General features: G+C 41.1%; 1 protein-coding gene across 1 annotated transcript in view; it reads right to left on the bottom strand.

The window, feature by feature from the left end:
• Nucleotides 1–18323, bottom strand: part of SH2D4B (SH2 domain containing 4B) — a 112913-nt gene that overhangs the window by 5093 nt on the left and 89497 nt on the right. The window lies entirely within an intron of this gene.

Below are 18323 nucleotides of genomic sequence, written 5' to 3'. Positions count from 1 at the left end.
GAGAAGGCAAAAAGCAAGCTTCACCATCAGCACTGCCACCCATACCATTTCCTGGGACCATGGACCTTCTTCATCCTAATTCTGAAAGATTTTCTAACCAGAGAAAGAGGCAGACAAATGACATTGCTGCTTCCATAAGCTCTGGCTAGATCCCAAATGTCACATGGGATGTGAGACTTTGTCTGCATGCTTCACCTCCAGGCAACCCGTTCCTTCCCCACATTATTTCTTCTTTTTCTGATCTCTTTTCTTTGTCCTGCCTTGTAAGTCTGGCTTAGCAAGTCAAAACTGCTTATTTTGCAATACTTCTTGAACCTGGGACCAGAGAGAACAACTAAATGAAATGCCCTGAACTGCCAATGGTGGTATGAATTCACCAGATTTCAGAGTGGCTAATAAGTACAAGTGCCAAGCCTGTGCTTTTTCTGGCAAGGAGGTTTCATGTAGGAGTCAACACCAGAGACAGAAGCTGCATTTTTTTTGTCTTTGCTATTCTTATTTTCCCTTTTGTGTGCATGTCTTTTTCTATCTTTTAGGAAACAGAATCGGATTTTGACAACAGCACAGCCCTTCTCCACTAACTTCTCTCTCTTTTTAAAATCAATTCTGGATAGGCACATGACAAAAAATATTAAATTAACATACATGAATAATTCAACTCTCTTCTGAGCATGTAATATTCTAAACTTGTTCAAATTAATATAGGGTAAGTCTATTAAATTATAGTCTATGACTAAGTGTGCACTCTGAGCAAAGGGTGTGATGCCAGCTCACACAGACAGACATGGGGTAGATTTCATTAGTCTAGTTTTCTAAAAAGCAGTAATGTGCTCTGGGCAGCACAGAGAATAGCAGCACAGGCCACCTCTTGTTGAGTACATGCCCATCGGCTTCAGGCAAATTTGTACTTGACAGAGCTAGCCCATGCTGCCACTTACCTCTGCTTGAGTTACCTACACTACTACTTCAGTACATTACTGTAAGGACTAAGGCATGGGCAGTTAAATCTAGTGGTCAAGGCTACAGTCAGGATTCCAGCTAAGAGTTGAAGCCTGAATCAGAAGTCAAGGGTAGGATAGAAAAGCAGGGATCTGGAGCAAAGCAGGAACCTAGAGTTGAGAATGATCTGAAATAAGAAAGATAGAAACAAGTTGGGAGGTGGGACGACAAAGCATAGGAGTTAGGAACCTAAGTGGCAGCCAAACAGGAACCAACCCAAATGCTCAAACAACTTCCTTTGCCTCTTTCTTGCAGTTGGTGAGTCCAGACATCCCTCCCAATAAGGAGCTTAGCAGGAGGCATGCTAGGTAAACTAGAACTCTTCCAGCTCTCTGGTTAGTGTGAGCTTGAAGGTGGTGGTGACAGTCTGAGCACTGTCATGGACCCAGGTTCAAGTCTAGCCCCTGACAGCTAGTAAGATGAGAGCTAACTCAAGTTTGCCTATGCAAGCTGGGAACCGCTCTGAAGATAGTGCAGATGAGTCATGTATTACATTAAAAAGGGTCTTTCCAGAGTCTATGGTTTAATAGGGATATTTGTGTGGCATTTCTTTTACAGAATCCCCCAGACACTTTGAGCACTCTATGGCATCCAATGGTTCAAATTCATACTTCTTGTGTGAATTTGTTATACTTTAGTGTATTACTAACAGTGCACCGAGGAAGAAATTTCTACTTATGGTAGGTAAGCACACGTCTTCTGAGACCAAGCAGAAGTGTTCCCTGGAAGATTCCCTAGATACACAGATCCAGAGTCAGCACTTAACGAAAGGCAGTGCATATAGGACCTTGGACTAAAAGGGACAAAAAAGGACCTTTAAAGACTGGAAGACAAATCCTACTGAGGAAAATAGTAAGGAGCACAAACCCTTGCAAGTTAAGTGTAAAAGTATAATTATGCAGACAAAAAGAAGATCAACTAGAAAGAGACACAAAAACTAATAGAATAAAAAGTACACCTGAAGCAGAAAGCCTGTTAAACAACCCGCACGACTGAGGTACTAAAAGAGCACTCAAGGTAGATGTATCTGTTTGCAAAGAAGCTAAATGAATTCTTTACATCTGTCTGGATTGCAAAGGATGTGAAGGGGTTTCCTACCAGAAACATTATCTTAAATTGACAAATATGAGGAATTGTCTCCGACTGAGGCATCATTAGAGAAGGTTTTCAAACAAAGTGATAAACTAAATAATAATAAGACACCCGCCCTACATGGTATTCACCCAAGAGTTCTGAAGGAACTCAGATGTGAACATGCAGAACTACTAACTGTGTTATGGAACCTATTGCTTAAATCATCTTCTGTAGCAAATGACTGAAGGATAGTTAATGGGACACTGATTTTTAAAAAAGGCTCGAGGGCAACTCTGGCAATTACAGGCTGGGAAACCTAACTTCAATACCAGGCAAACTAGTTGAAACTATAGTAAAGAACAGAATTACAACCACATAGATGAACTCCGGTCATCTGAAGAAGCGTGCCCACAAAAGCTCATGATACCATCTACATGTTTTGTTAGTCTATAAGGTGCTACCAGACCATTTGTTGTTTTTTAAGTTTATCCTATACAGACTAACTCAGCTACCCCGTGAAGCAATAGATGAATACAGTTTTTTCAGGTAGAGTCACTTTAGCTCATGTAAAGGGAAATCATGCCTCACCAACTTATTAAAGCTCTTTGAAGGGAGGTCAACAAACATGAAGAGCGGGGTGATCCAGTGAATAGAGTGTATTTGGACTTTCAGAAGACCTTTGAGAAGATCTCTCACCAAAGACTTTTACGCAAAGTAAGAAGTTATGGGATAAGAGGGAAAGACCTCTCATGGATCAGTAATGATTAAAAGATAGGGAACAAAGGGTAAGAATAGATGGCCAATTTTCACAGTGCAAAGAGGTATCTACAAGCATCGTATGAGGATCTCAATTATTCATATTAAAAAATGATTGGGAATAAGGTAAACAGTGAGATGGCAAAATTTTCAGATAAGCCCACTGCCAGTCAAAAAAGCTAAGTGAATGTTAGGAACCATTAGGAAAGAGATAATAAGACAGAAAATATCATAATACTACTGTATAAACCCCACAACTTAAATACTGAGATGCAGTTCTGGTTGCTCCGTCTCAGAAAGATATACAAGTGCAACCTCTCTAATCCATCACTCTCTGGTCCGGCAACATCAGCGGTCCAGCATGATTTTAGATAAGTCAGATGTCCACTTGTCGTGGCTGTGGCCAAGTTTCCCACAGTCCCATAAACTTTGTTTACAGCTGCCAGTCCTGGCTCTCAGTGTTCTGTGCTGTTATTTAGCTCCGATTTACCTCTAAATCAGAGTTTCTAAAAGTGGCTTGCAAATACTCTCTGAGAAAGCTGCCAACAGGCTGCTTTGATTTGTTTATTTACCAGCTCCATAGCCACAGAGCCTCACGGCGCCTATTGGCTCCAACTTGCTATTTGCAGCCAAGGGAAGCCTCAGGAAGCAGTGGCCCAGGCCACTTCCCAAATCCCAGGATCAAACCCTGCTAATGACACAAGTGTTTTGGAAGGGGAGGTTGTGGTTATACTCATTCTTCTTACAGTGACAGAAGTGTCCTGGGGCCCTGCTTGGGAATGACAGGAACTGGGCAATCCGACAGCTTTCTAGCAAGGGAATAAAAGAAGAGAGGGACTGCATACATAATTTGGAGAATACTGAGCTGAGGCTATTTCAGGGTCTGAACAACGATCTCTCTCAGGCATGCACCACCAAGCATTTTTAATCTCAGTTCATTTAATTCAAAATGTCTGTTCACCTGCTCCCAACTCCCACAGCTAAAACACTGCAGGTTTCCACACAACACTATCTTCCTTGCCAGAGCTTGCTTTTGTTTTCAGATATCAGTACTGGGTGATAGGTGAGAAATGCTACATTGCTTCCAGCCAAGTTCTTTTTGTTTTACTTCTCTTTCTTCCTAAAGATGGTGTAATAAATTATCAGCGAGCTGCATTCTTCACTTTCTCTCTCTTGATACTGTTAATGGCTCCTGGGAACACCATCACTTTCCCTCCCTTCTCCCCAATTTTATTTTATATTTCTACAGTTCAATTCTTCAGTGGTTGGCAATTAAAGCAATGAAAATCTCCCTCTTCCCTTTCAAAATGTTATACTATTCTCCTGGCAACAAGAAAAAGAGTGGCACCACTAGGTCCTGAGACGGCTGTAGAGAAATAAACAACATCTGTGAAAACTCTACATGAACATTTAAAATGAATGCAACTGAAGTCAAGAAACATTGGTTTCCCATGGCTCCGGTAAGAGGTGTAGAGTCACCAATGCTTTTAGTTGAGTTGATTACAATATTATTTTGAAATATTATCTGGAAAAAAAACTTCTGATGCTTTGAAAGTTAATTTTTCTCCCTCCCTCTGCTAATCTCTGTACAAAAATAGATCCTCAACAGGGGTAAATAAGGATAGTTCCATTAACAACAAACTGTTGCAAAGCTATGCTGATTTTACACCAGCTGAGTATGTAGCCTCTGATATTAAAATCAGTCATAATTTCAAATAAGCTCATCTTTTCCAAGCAATGTGATCATTTAAAATAATGATATTACTATTAAACTCATGAGTAGTTCATTATTTTAACTCTTCAGGCAACTCCGCACATAATGGTGTATTGGATATCAGGTCCCTACCAAACTCAGACTAGAGCAAACTCACTTCACCTCCTCCATACACCTTCCATCTCCTGTGTAAATTACTAAGTGTCAGTGAGTACATACTATTGCTGTCTGATGTGGTTCAGGATGCATCAAAGCTACTGGCCATGCCCTTGAGGCCTCACTCCATCAGGACTCCTACTGAAGGTTGCTAATGTGAATGCTGTCTGAAAAAGGATTATTGAATATGTAAAAACCCTGTGTAGTGTAATATGGACAAAGTCCACTTGTTAATACACAATTTTACATACTCATACATACACCTATAATATAAGTGCAAATATCTGCATGGGCACTTTAAACATTCTAGCACCTGAGTGCACAGAAGTGTTAGATATTTCTGTGGGATTCTCTGTAGGTTGTAGACTGAAAATTTGGCTAGAAAACGCGAGTTGTTTTTAATGGTAGAAAAGCTTATGATACATAGTGAATACTGAATAAGGACTGACTTTTTAAATGCAATGGTCTACATTGGTGTGATATTTTCAGTGGATATTTAATGATGCCTGTTATTTGAAAAGAAAAGAATTGTAATACAAATTGAACCTCTCTAGTCCGGCACCCTCGGGACCTGACTGGTGCCAAACCAGACTATTTGCTGAACGACAGGAGGTCAGTATTGAATAGCAGCATTACCAACACTTCCACTGCTTACTGGTCTCTTAAGAAGACACTGGAGGTAAATCAGAACTAAATAACAACACTGAACACGAGAGCCAGGATTGGCGGCTGTAAACAAACTTTATGGGACCATAGGAAACTTGGCCACACCCATGATAGGGAGATGAAGGGGTAAGTGGCTAACTAAAATTATGACATACCATTGATGTTGCTGGACCAGACAGTGCTGAACTAGAGAGATTCAACCTCTATTTAGAATGCACTGGAATCCTGTAACAACAGGAGGGTTAATAACAAATTTGGGGTACAGCTCAAAATCTTGACATGGCCACTGAGTTTGTAATGGCTCCAACTCAATGGTAATAAGAGGATTTCTTTGGAATATTAGGAACTAGGATTCCAACTGCATTCTTGGGTTTTTCCTTCCATTTTTGAATACCTATTTAAAATAGCACAGATGTAATACACAAAGACATGCTAATATACTGCTATAAAAAGGTATGAATCTAAACTAAAAAATACAAGACATTTAAATGGCAGAGCAAGAGGATAAATCAGTGAAACAAGGCTGGATGATCTGAAACAACAGTTCAGGCTTTAACTCTATGACTTCATCATTAATTTTTATCTTGATTATGTTGCTAAAATAGTATGTATCTAAAATACCGCATGAACCACAGTATAGGCACAATGGCAATACATAAAATACAGAATGAAACTTATGAATATCTTGTATTTGTAAACTCCATATTATATATACATAATGGATAGCAAGAATTAGACTAATATTAGAGGCACCCTAGCCTAGAGCACCCTATAGAAGGGAGTTCACCAGAATTGTTTAGCTTTTCAATGGTGTAATTTACAAAGAAATATTAACCTGAATTTAATGAGAGTAGGTTGAACACAGCCACAAGTATTCAGGTGCCTTCTGCAGAATAAAATCTATTGTCTTTGCTAATGTTTGCCACCTCTTTTTCATTAGCTTATTCACAAATGTACATTCTAGTGAATCAGGTTGTATTTCCTGAAAGTAATTGTATCATGAATACTAGTATGAATAAATATTATTGAGAGTATTCATGCCAGAAGTATTTTCATGACCATTATGAAAAGCTTTCTATTATTTGTGCAATTGATTTGTTGAACAATTATGAATCTTCATAGATATCAATAAACCCAACAGAGACATTTCCTGTTTATAAATCATAGACCATTTTAACTAAGGCCAATAAAACTGGATGCGTGTAAACCAATCAAATTTAGGGGCCAGGTCCAAAACATGGAAAAATTAATTAGAGTGTTTCCATGGTCTTAGTTTAGAACCTGGAAGAATAAAATAATACTCAAACCTAGCAACCATTATGGCTGTGTCCAGACTCAAGGGTTTTTTCGAAAAAAGTAGCCTTTTTTCGAAAAAACTTCACGTGCTTCTAGACCACAGCCGTGTTCTTTCGAAATTAAATCGAAAGAACGCAGCTTTTCTTTCGACGGCGGTAAACCTAATTTCACGAGGAAGAACGCCTTTTTTCGAAAGTGCTCTTTCGAAAAAAGGCATTCTTGAATGCAAACAGGGCGTTTTTGAAAGCGAGCATCCAGACTGCCTGGGTGCTTTCTTTGGAAAAAGCGGCTTGCTTTTTCGAAAGTACTGGTTGCAGTCTAGACGCTCTTTTTCGAAAGAGGCTTTTTTGAAAGATTCTTTTGAAAAAGCCTCTTTCGAAAGAGGCTTGCAGTCTAGACATAGCCTATGTGAACAATCCACAGGTTAAAATGTATTCATACAAATTGTTCTGTGAAGTATTGTGAATAATGAACAAAACATGTAAAGATTATGAGAAATTTGAGAATATATCAAAGCAACTTCCAAATTTTAACAATATCTATAAAAATATGAGAATAGTAGGTTAAGACTTTCAAAAGCAATTTAGGTAGCCAACTCCCTTTGATTGTATCTTCATTGCATTCTGTATAAAATATACTTATCTGTTCAGCCAGAGTTTTAAGCACATCTTTAGTTCTCATTTATGTCTACATTCAGTTAAAAATAGAACAAGAGTGTTCCTGAATCAAAGGCCTAATTTCAAAGTGTAAATAACATGCCAAAATATGAAGGATATTAATAAAGTAAAAATTGGCACTCTGATGAAAAAAAGACTAAAAATGCAAAACTTTGTGAGAACTGGAATTTTCAATGTTGTTAAAAAAACAAAATTATTATGAATCTTGTTTATTAGCACCCGCAGGAGGTCATTATGCTAAATGGTATACAAACAGACAGTAGTAGTCATAGAACTTACCTTACACTAATTTGGAAAGTACCTGCTTTCCCATGTCCTCAAAGAGGAGCTGCATGTTCCGATGCCTACACCATCTGATTGGTGGGAAGCATCAGTTAAATGGTAACTTCCATTGAGAAAGTATTCAGTGTTCAGAAGGTTGTGAAACACTGATAAATATATTTTTAAAAAAGATTCTGAAAATCCATTTTCCAAAGTAGACATATTTATGGCCACTTAAAGCAAATCACACAAATCAAGCCAGTATGGACTTGTGCAGATGCATTTGTAAAAATTACCCTTTATTTAGAAAGTATTCAGTTTTTTAGCTAAGGAATTAATTAGAAAGAATTGCTGCAGTTGAGTGTTGGAGAGACATCCCTTCCAGGAAGCAACACAACACAAAAGGCAAAGATAAAAGGGAGAAAGTATCCTATATTAATATTCAAAGCAGTAGCTTAATAGCCCTCTCTCTTTCATGAAATTTAAAATGATAGAATAATCAAATGCCAAAAAATATAACCAAGAGTTGGAAATATCATAAAAGTCACCAGTGTATTTTAATATGCAACAATAAAAGGGAAATACAATTCAGAACTCCAGCCTGCAGTAAGTGTTAAAAGGGAATACAAAATCATAAAGCAAACTGTGATTGTACAAAGGTAAAGCACTAAAATCCACCACCACCAGGTTAAATGAAGCAATGGAATAATGCAGTCATCATACCACAAAGCTTAAAGATTAAAAAGTCACTCAATAAAACATTTATCTGCTTCAACTCCCTCCTTTCAGTTCTTGGAAACTGACAGCATGTGAACACCACACATATTTTCATCCAACGAGGGAAACGCTCTCCACCAAAATGGCACAGGTATGGCCTGTCCCGAGGTCACCAGGAACTTCTGTTGGAATTAGGCTATCTACCCTCCCAGGTGCGAGTCTTGGGTGTTCATAGAGTTCCATAAAGCCCATGATGAGATCTCAGACTGGATGAAGTTCCCCTATCTCCCCAGTTAGAGTGGTGGAATTGCAGAACTCCATGTGAGGTCATACAGAAAACGTACCAGTAGACAATGTGCTGGAGAAGTTGAAAACCATGTAATGGAATGGGGGGGGGAATCAATTCCTGGTTAGTACAATGAATAGTAGGAGAGGGGAAATCCGAATAGATATTTTTGAAACCAGAATGAGGGACAGCACATTGTGGAATAAACCTGAAGCTGCTGAACCACAATCCCCACGTTGTGGACCTCACAGCGAGGCAAAAGGGAATGGTGAGGCAAATACTGTATCTGCCCAAAAGGTAGCATGAGCATCGCTCTCCAGTCTAGCAAATATTGGGAGGAAAGGTGGCTAGTGGCCAGCTGCCCTAACCGGAAACATAAGAAATATAAAGGGCGAGGAAAGCAAAGGTTACTGGTGTTGTCTCTCTCACGCGTCAGAGCCATACCAACTGCCACTCTATGTTCCCATAAAGAAAAGCTTTCACAATGAGTCATTGAGGCCACACCAGAAGGTGCAGTGCTCCTCAGCATCACAAAGCATGAGACTAACCCCTGATTAGCTGATCAGAACTGTGTGTACTCTGAGCAGAGCAATCTAGGAAGTGCTTGTAGGTTCATGGCCTTCAAGTCTGCCATCTTATTTTACTGGCAAGATTTTGATGTCGAACTTCTTTTTTACAGTGCACTACTTTTCTTGAATAGGTGGAAGTACACAACTAGTGAAAGAAGAGACTAAAGCTACAGCATATAAATAGACATGTCTGGGAGATAACAATAGCTCTCAGCCAGTGCAAAGCGGAAGCAATATAGAAGAGCAAGCAAATATAAATCAAAACCAACTGGATTTAATGGAAAGAAAACTGTTGGAGCAATTCACCGTCCATGGGTATTGCAGGCTGAACTCTCAAAAGACTAGATTTTCAAAGGGTGTTTATGCATCTATTTAAGCACCAAAAGAAGTGGGAAAACTCTGAAAGATGCTCAGGACTCAATGTGCTGAGCTCTTTTGAGAATCTGGCCCTAAGTGTCAAAATGGAAGCAATGGGGAGCTGAGTTCCTTTAAAAATCTGGTCCCCTCAGTTTGAGACTGCTGAGTCCTTGAAAGCCGAGTGGTGGGTGCCTTTGATAATCTAGCCCCAAGTCACTAATAAGTAGCAGTTCCATGCCAAAGACTCTCCCATTGCTGGAAGAAAGGAACAATTTCTAGCTGGTATTAGGCTGCCAAAATGAGTTACTGAGATGGAAAGGGCAACAAAGTCAAACCTCCCAGTTGTACTAAACAACAATAAGAGAAATGAGTTTCAACATAGGTATCACCGATGTAGACCTATGGGAATAGTGTGTGTCTACAGAACAATGGCCCTTTTACATTCAGCCACTCTGTCAGCAAATTCAATACTCATTAACAAAAAGGGGCCAATTCTTCAGTTTACTGAGTTTATTTTGGGCTGCAGAAGTACTGCAAAGTGGACTTATACCGGCCACACAGCCCGCTCGAATACCCCCTCCTGCTCCACCTTCATTATTCACTGCTGCTGTCATGTCTGCCAAAAGTCAGCATCAAGGCCAGAAGGAGAGCAGGGGTGGTGGAGCAAAGCTCCGTGGGTATGTCTACACTACAGCGCTAATTCGAACTAACTTAGTACGAATTAGTTAATTCAAACTAAGCTAATTCGAACTAATGCGTCTAGAACTAAAAACTAGTTCGAATTAGCGTTTTGCTAATTCGAACTAGCATGTCCACATTAAGTGGACCCTGAACCGGGCTTAAGGATGGCCAGAAGCAGAGCCGGCAGGGCATCAGAGGAGGACTTAGATCGTGGAGATGCTGTCTCAGGCTAGCCGAGGGCTGCGCTTAAAGGGACCCGATCCCCACCCCGGACAGACAGTTCTCAGGGGTGCCCCGCTTGCAAACCAGTCCTGGCTTGGAGTGCCCGGAGTACCCACACTGGGCACATCACAGCACTCGGCCATCAGCCCGGCTGCACTTGCCGCAGGCTGCCATCTGGGGAGAAGGGGTAATTGGGGGGCTGCAGGAGAGCTTCCACCCCCAGAAGCCCGCAGAGCCAGCCCACTCCTCCCCATTGGGGGCTCGTACCCCATTCCTCCCTCACCTCCTTCCACTTACCCTTCCCTAGCCCCTTTTCTTGATGTACAAAATAAAGGACAATTGTGTTCAAAAATGGAATCTGTCTTTATTGAACAAAACTGGGGGAGACTGGGAAAAGGAGGTGGGAGAGGGGAAGAGAGAGGGTGGGAGAGGGGAGGGCAACTATAATGATCAGGGGTTGGGAACAGGTCCCATATGAAGAGAGGCTAAAGAGACTGGGACTTTTCAGCTTAGAAAAGAGGAGACGGAGGGGAGACAGGATAGAGGTCTCTATAAGCAGGAGTTGGGTGGAGAGGGTGCATACAGAAAAATTATTTATTAGTTCCGATAAAGAAGGACTAGAGGACACCAAAGGAAAGGAATGGGTAGCAGGCTTCAAACTAGTAACAGAAAGTTGTTCTTCACAAAGCAAAGAGTCAACCTGTGGAACTCCTTGCTGCAGGAGGCTGTGAAGGCTACAACTAGAACAGAGTTTAAAGGGACGTGAGATCAAGTCATGGAGGTTGGGTCCATGGAGTGGTATTAGCCAGGGGGTAGAAGTGGTGTCCCTGCCCAAGGTTTGTGGAAGGCTGGAGAGGGATGGCATGAGACAAATGGCTTGGTCACTGTCTTCGGTCCATCCCCTCCAAGGTCCCTAGGGTTGGCCGCTGTCGGCAGACAGGCTACTGGGCTAGATGGACCGTTGGTCTGACACAGGACGGCCATTGTAAGCTCAGGGCTCAGGGTCGGGGGTCTCAGTGGACCCCCTTGATTCTCATGCACACCTGCTCCTGGGTGGCCAGGCTGGCAGCTCTCCTGCCCTAGACGTCCACTTTCCTGTGCCTAGTGCGGGTGTCTGCCTACTAGCCCAGGCGGGTGTCTGCCTCTTGCGGTCCCGGGCAAGCTCCTGGGAGCCGCCAGCCTGGTCCCGGGAAGACGGGGAGGGCTGGGGGGCATCGGGTGGCTGGCTCGAGCCATGCCAGGTGCAGGGTCTGCTGGCTGGGTGCTGGCAGGCTTGCATCTGGCATGGGCACCGTAGCCAGCCTGTGCCCCTTTAAGGGGTCCGGGGCCGGGAGGGGGGCAGACGAGTTTCCCTGGTGTTGGCCAGAGTGGCCACCAGGGAAATCTGGGGAGGGCTAGCCTCCCACTAGTTTGAATTAAGGGGCTAACTAGCTAGTTCGAACTAGGCTTAATCCTCGTAAAATGAGGTTTACCTAGTTCGAACTAAGCGCTCCGCTAGTTCGAATTAAGTTCAAACTAGCGGAGCGCTAGTGTAGCGCCTATGAATGTTAGTTCGAACTAACATCCGTTAGTTCGAACTAACTCTGTAGTGTAGACATACCCCAATTGTGCCCCATTCAAGGCTGAAGGAACATAAAGCTGTAAATTCCCCCCGCCTCCCGCCCCTGAAATTTTATCTTGAACCTTGGGTGGACAGCACAGAATCAGGGATTCACTGTTGGCTCCCTGGTGATTCTCACTCTGTACTGCACCTGGGTGGGCTCTGTACATCTATAGACACACACTGTGTGCCCAAAAGGAACAGTGTATGTCTAATGATGAGTATCCCTCCAGGCCAAGGCTGAAATGGGGGAGCTTTCACGGTGTATAGACACTGTACTGAGCCTTTCTAGAGGGGAAAATTTCACCCAAGATATGGAAAAGGTACAGGAAAAGTACAAGTCTGATTCTTATTTACACTAAGGCCCCTTCACACCATCCAGGAAGTGTGGAGGGACATTATTAGGAGTGAGAATCAGCCTCTGAATCAACAGACTGAAATTTCTGAAATTGTCCAAATTCCATTGGAAATTGGTAGGAGATGGGCACTTAAGTCCCATCTTTGAAAATCCCAGCCTAAATGAGTACTGCAGCTAAATAATACATTTTCTATCAGGTTAAGGAGAATTGTCCCATATTGCTAAAATGGTGCATAGTTAATTCCCTAGGCATACCACTGGAAATGTACCTTTTAACTGTCTCTTCAAAGTTCATTCTTTGCCTCGACTACCAAATACAGTAAACCTCTTTATGTTCACTGTCACAATATTTAGACTGTATTCACTAACAAGCAGTGCAGCACATAAAGGCGCTTGCATTACTTGTCTGAGCACACTGCTGGTATAATGGAGCTATACATTTGTCAGCTACAGTCTCCTCAAAGTACACTGAAGTTCCTCCCTTCTCTCCCCTCAGTTCCGCTTACAGACAGCATTATGCCAGGAGAGGAGGAAAGATCCCAAACTAGCTCTTTTATGTCTACTTTATTGCTCATTGTCTAAAAGTGAAATACAGGAGGCACAGACAAGATCTTTAGCTTTTTATGTCTTTCGATTTATCACACGTACACTTCTCTCAACTCTTCCACTGGAGATGGGATTCCTTGGTCTGAAATTCCTTCATTATATACTTGTTAATTCTTATTCATTTTTGTGTTTTCCTCTCTTATCTCAACAGTGTCTGAAAACTAATCCATTAAAGGAATTATTAAAGGAATGATTAGCTTTCCCATTTTCAGTAATTTCTCAAAGCTTTATAAAGTCACATGGATTTAGGATTGCATGTGCATTCCTTTTATTTTCAATCAGATATGAGACCTTACCAATGCCAAGCACAGAAGATTGCATGGTTGAATGCAGAATGGGTCAAGTGATTCACAACAAAATAATGTAGCCAATGAACTTTGGCCTTTTTTAAGTCTGTGGATCATTCATGAACCAATCCCAATTTCTCAATACAATAGTAAAAAATTAAATAAGTAATTAATAAATATTCCCTGAATAGTTTGTGAATACAGCTTCCAGTTTATGAGATGTTTGCAAACTGTATGTTAGCTATTTGTAGTATGTGATTGGTCATCTATGATACATGATTAGTTTGTTTTTTCTGCTCTCTCGGATGACAAATTTTATAAATAGGAGTAAAATAATGAACAGTGAATACTCTTGTTCACATACAAACACTCTTGATCCCATGCAAATACAGGTATCTGTGTGAATAACCACAATTTGCAAAAACTTATGTAGACAGAAACACATTCTGTCTAGCTAGCAACAGTATTTTTTTAAAAAGGGAACTAACGTGCTTTGAAAAAAGCAGATGTCCCATAAGCCAATATAGAGGCTGCAAACACTATTTTTGCGGGATATGACCAGTTCTCAACCTATACATAAAGAGTGAATTTTTGTTTGTATTATGGGTCAACAACGTATTCAAATATATGGAATAAATGTATACCTAATAGTATGTAACTATGGTGTGCACTCATGTGCGCGCGCGCACACACACACACACACACACACACACACACACACACACACACGTAAATCCTTATTGTGTCCCTTGTAGCACTGAAATACGCATAACAAATAAAGATTACAACTCTGAATAAAGCATTAGCACCAGAATTGGCATAACCCAATTGAAATAGACTGTGTTATACTGACAATCTGGTCCTTTACCTTTTTCCTTCCTGAGCGCCATTAAAACATAGCTGCTAAAGATGACACAGAACTGTCGTTAGGAGGTGAGGGAAAGCAAAATGTGTATCACAACAGCAACAATTAGTAACTGTGCTCCTGTACTCAGTCACAGGGTTCACACTAAGCAAACCCACACCCATGATGTCCAACCAACATGGGTAAAGTCAACTTTTATTGTCTCTTCAATGGCAAAGTCTAGCAATTTCTTCTTTCTTACCTTTCCTGTGCTGAGGTCATGATGTATTATTTCCAGTAGACAACTATTGGGCCCCGGGTTGCCAACAAGGCGAGGGGGACTGACAAAGGGGACAGCTCTCTTTGGGCCTGGCAATTTAAAAAGGCCTGGATCCCTAGGCCACCATTGGAGTGGCCGGAGACCCAGGCCCTTCAAATTGCTGCCGAAGCCCGACATGACATGGTCTAGGAAGCTCTAGGGGCTGCCTGGGGCAGGCTAGCCTAGCTCCTAGCCCTGCCCCTTCAACCTGAGGCCTACCCCTTCTGGGAACCCAGAACTGAGCTGGAACATGATGTAATTTGTTTCTTCTACTCTATTCCCTGGGTAAAATATTGTCTCTCTCCAATGCAGCTTTCGGAGTAGTTATAATAGCTCCTCTTTAATAGGGAATTGGGACAGGAGCTGCTTTTTTCCTGTCACAAACATGGGACTCCAACACCTTTAAGTCATTGCTGGGAGTGAGAATGACAATGGGGTGCAAAAATATTAACTTCCCTCAAAGTCTTGTGACAGTTCTGAAGTTTAAATAGTAAAATTTAATATAAAAAGGTTGAAAATGTGTTAATACGTAAGGGGTCCAATTTTCAGAGGGGCTGAATAGTTCCCAGGAGTTTGGGATGGTCAGCACATCTGCAAACCAGGTGCTACAGGACACACACATGTATGTCTGCTGTTTTGCAACCTGAGGTAGCTAGGAATGCTCCAGAGGATAAGGACAAATAGCTGCAGAATCAAGAACCTTTTCTAAAGACTGATACTGGTTCACTAATTGAATACAAATATACCAGTCCTTGCTCGGTGAGTTTTGGATAGTTCTTCCTGAAAATGGTCTTTCAAGTAAGAGTTTAGTGGCTTGCTTATATCTTTTTAAATTTAGTGGCCATTATCCTCAGTCCATTCTCCAGACTTTATCATTTGTGTCCTTTAGTGTGGGGTTTGCAGACATCTGAAGAAAAGAGAAGAGAAATTCTTGTGATCGCCATTCCCAACCTCTTTCTCCTAATCACCTCACTTCTTTCAATTTCTTGACTTATTACTTAGTGTTTAAGTCCTCCTAATTTTTGCTATTTTGGAAACTAGAGAGTAAAGTTGCCGGTATGTAAATGAAGTCTAAATCAAGAAGAAAGAGGAGAAATCTCTTCTCTGTGTGAGAAAGCAAAATCCCACCTGGGAACGTTATTTCCTCATAACTCCGGCCATCATAAATCCTTTTCAATCCTCCTGCATATGTTAGGCATGGCATGTGTTGTGAGAAATCTCTTGGCAGTCTGAGTTTTCACTGAACCAATTGCAAATTGTTTTCTCTCTCTTGTTTTCTATAAAAAGGAGTGGTAAGGCTCAGAATTAGTTGAAGTTAAGCTATAGGTTGCCCTCTTTACTACCCACACTAGCGCTGCATCTCATAATGCTTGGCAGAAGGTAACTCCTCTGAGCCCAAAGACAGCAATGTACAGAGCAGCTCTGAGGGCCAGGCTAGTGTTGAGACCACTGAATCTGCAGTTATGGGACTCCACTATACCTGGCATCAAACAGTGCAAGGAGCTATGCCTGCTAGACAGGGGAGCCAGCAGCCACATTAGGCCCCTGGGCAACGTCGGGGACGCAATTCTGCACTCCCAGTAGGAGCAGGACCTCAAGTGGAAGGGGCAGGGCCAGGGCCAGTCCTCAGAGCCACCCCAAGCACAGCTGGGGCTCCAGGCCCTTTATAATCACCAAGCCTCAGGGCAACTGCCCCACCCCCTGTTGGTGGGCCTGCTGCTAGACACATCCCTAGGCCGAGGTTAATGCTGAGGGATTATGGAGTGGGACTGATCTAGAGCCACTCACCACAGTCCCCCAGTCAGAGGGATACATATTCTCCTTCACCTGCTGGCCTATCATTCACATGGGGCTTCAGTCCAGTCAAGTTAAGCACATGCTTAACTTTAAGCATGTGAAGTCCTATTGATTTCAAATTAAGCAAGATTGGCACTATAGAATACAATGTTCAAAGTCCAAGGAGGTTCCGAAAAACTGTTTCAGCTCTTCATACATTAACTTTATATGAAATAAACCAAAAGTTACTGCTCGCTCAAATACAGTGTTGTAGTCAGGGCTGTCCTTACCATGAGGCAAACTGAGCTGGCCACCTCATGTGCCAGACTGTGGGGGGGGGGGGGGGGGGCGCCACTAGGACCCAGAGTTTAGAAAATTGTGTTTGCTGTTGGTGTATATGTATTCTCTCTGTAGTACCATGAGAGGAGTAGAACAGGAAGAAGGCAGAATTGAGACCTTTCAAAGTTTTGGCCCAAGCAAGAGAGAATGGGGGTGTCATTTGAGCTCCCCCCTCAGGTGCCAAAATGTTGTGGGCCAGTCCTGGTTGTAGTAGTGTAGCATGGTGAACAGCGTGTGCATGGCAGATTAATACTATAACAGTAAGTACGGAGGACTTATACCATTGAATAAAAGATCTGTTAAGCATAGATAAATTAAGACACCAAAACCATAAAGTTCTCTTATTCTTTAACCATGAGCCCACTCTTTCCGCTTTGAGTAACAAATGTGTACCACACTGAGAGCCACCAACCACAGAGAAGATCGTATTTAAAAATAAAAATCTGGTCAAGCTGGGATTCAAAATTAGAATTTATGAAAGGTACAGACACTGGGAAACCCATTAGGGTTCTCTCAAAATCTGAGAAGAAAAACTATTATTGTAATTTTTAAAACGTATTTAGGGGTTCAGATAAACAACCAGAAAATTTATAATAATTATTCTTCCAACTAGGTGAATTCTTTTTTAGTATCTAGTCTACCATTGTTTTAAAGATGTTTTCACTTTTTAAAATGATTAATGGTTCCATCTTTCCCCACTGGAAAGACTTTACATATATGAATCCTTATTTTTAAAGTTCTTTTTCCCCCTGCACCAAACTGAGACAGATTCAATCTCCAAACTTTTCATGAATTGATAATCCAAAAATTTTGGGGATTGGGTCAATTGACACATTTTGTTTCAGTATTTTCAATAGTTTTAATAATGTTCATAGTTTCAGTTTTGACATTTTTATACTAAATGAGGATTAAAATATACATTAACTAAACCAACAAAATGAATGTTATTTTGAAACAGAGAAATCCAATCTCTCAAACATTTCAAAATGGCAAAATGTGAGTGTTACACTGTTTTACACACTGGTTTTCTTCAGTTTTGACTAATCTCCCAGTTTAAAAAGGGTCTTTCTCATGAAGATTTATTTTAGATTAAGCAGCATTTTCCAATAATAACCACCAAACCAGGAAACAAAAACACATCATGTAACCTGTTAGTCAAAATTAACATAAGTCATATTTTAACTAATATCTGCAATAAACTGCAATCAGAATTACTCAAAGAAATCATACAGCAAATACATGCAAATAGGGTGAAATTATCTCCACGAAGAGGACCAGCACAAAGCCCATTCATCAAAGTCCCCCTCAAGAACTTAAATTTTTACCCGCAATGATTAATTTTACAAAATTATCTGCTCATGGAGAATTCACAAGTAGAAAAATAGGGACTCCTGCCAAATTATTCATTTTGAATTATTCACTCAACACTATCAATTATTGTTTATTTTAGGAGTAGATCTTTTTGCCTTCGCCAAGCAAGTGTTCTAATTTACTTCAATGGGACTGTAGATTATTTGAAAGTAAGCAAGACATGAAATAGCAAGTGTCAAAACTGAGATTCAAATCTGTGTGTCCCTGAGCCCTCATTTTACATCACACCTCTCAATATAGATCATAAGTAGATAGGGTTGGCAGGTGTCCATTTTTTAACCAGAAAGTCCAGTATTTGAGCTTTCTGTTTGGGAAACAAAATGAGAAAACATCAAAGAAAAAATATAAATGTCCGGTATTTTCTAAATAAGATGTAATGTAGATTGTGATGT

The sequence above is a fragment of the Pelodiscus sinensis genome, chromosome 8, assembly GCF_052426305.1.
Source record: "Pelodiscus sinensis isolate ZL-2025 chromosome 8, ASM5242630v1, whole genome shotgun sequence".
NCBI classification, from domain to species: domain Eukaryota; kingdom Metazoa; phylum Chordata; order Testudines; family Trionychidae; genus Pelodiscus; species Pelodiscus sinensis.
Note: the sequence above shows the minus strand (reverse complement) of the source record. Positions and strands in the feature narration are given on the sequence as shown.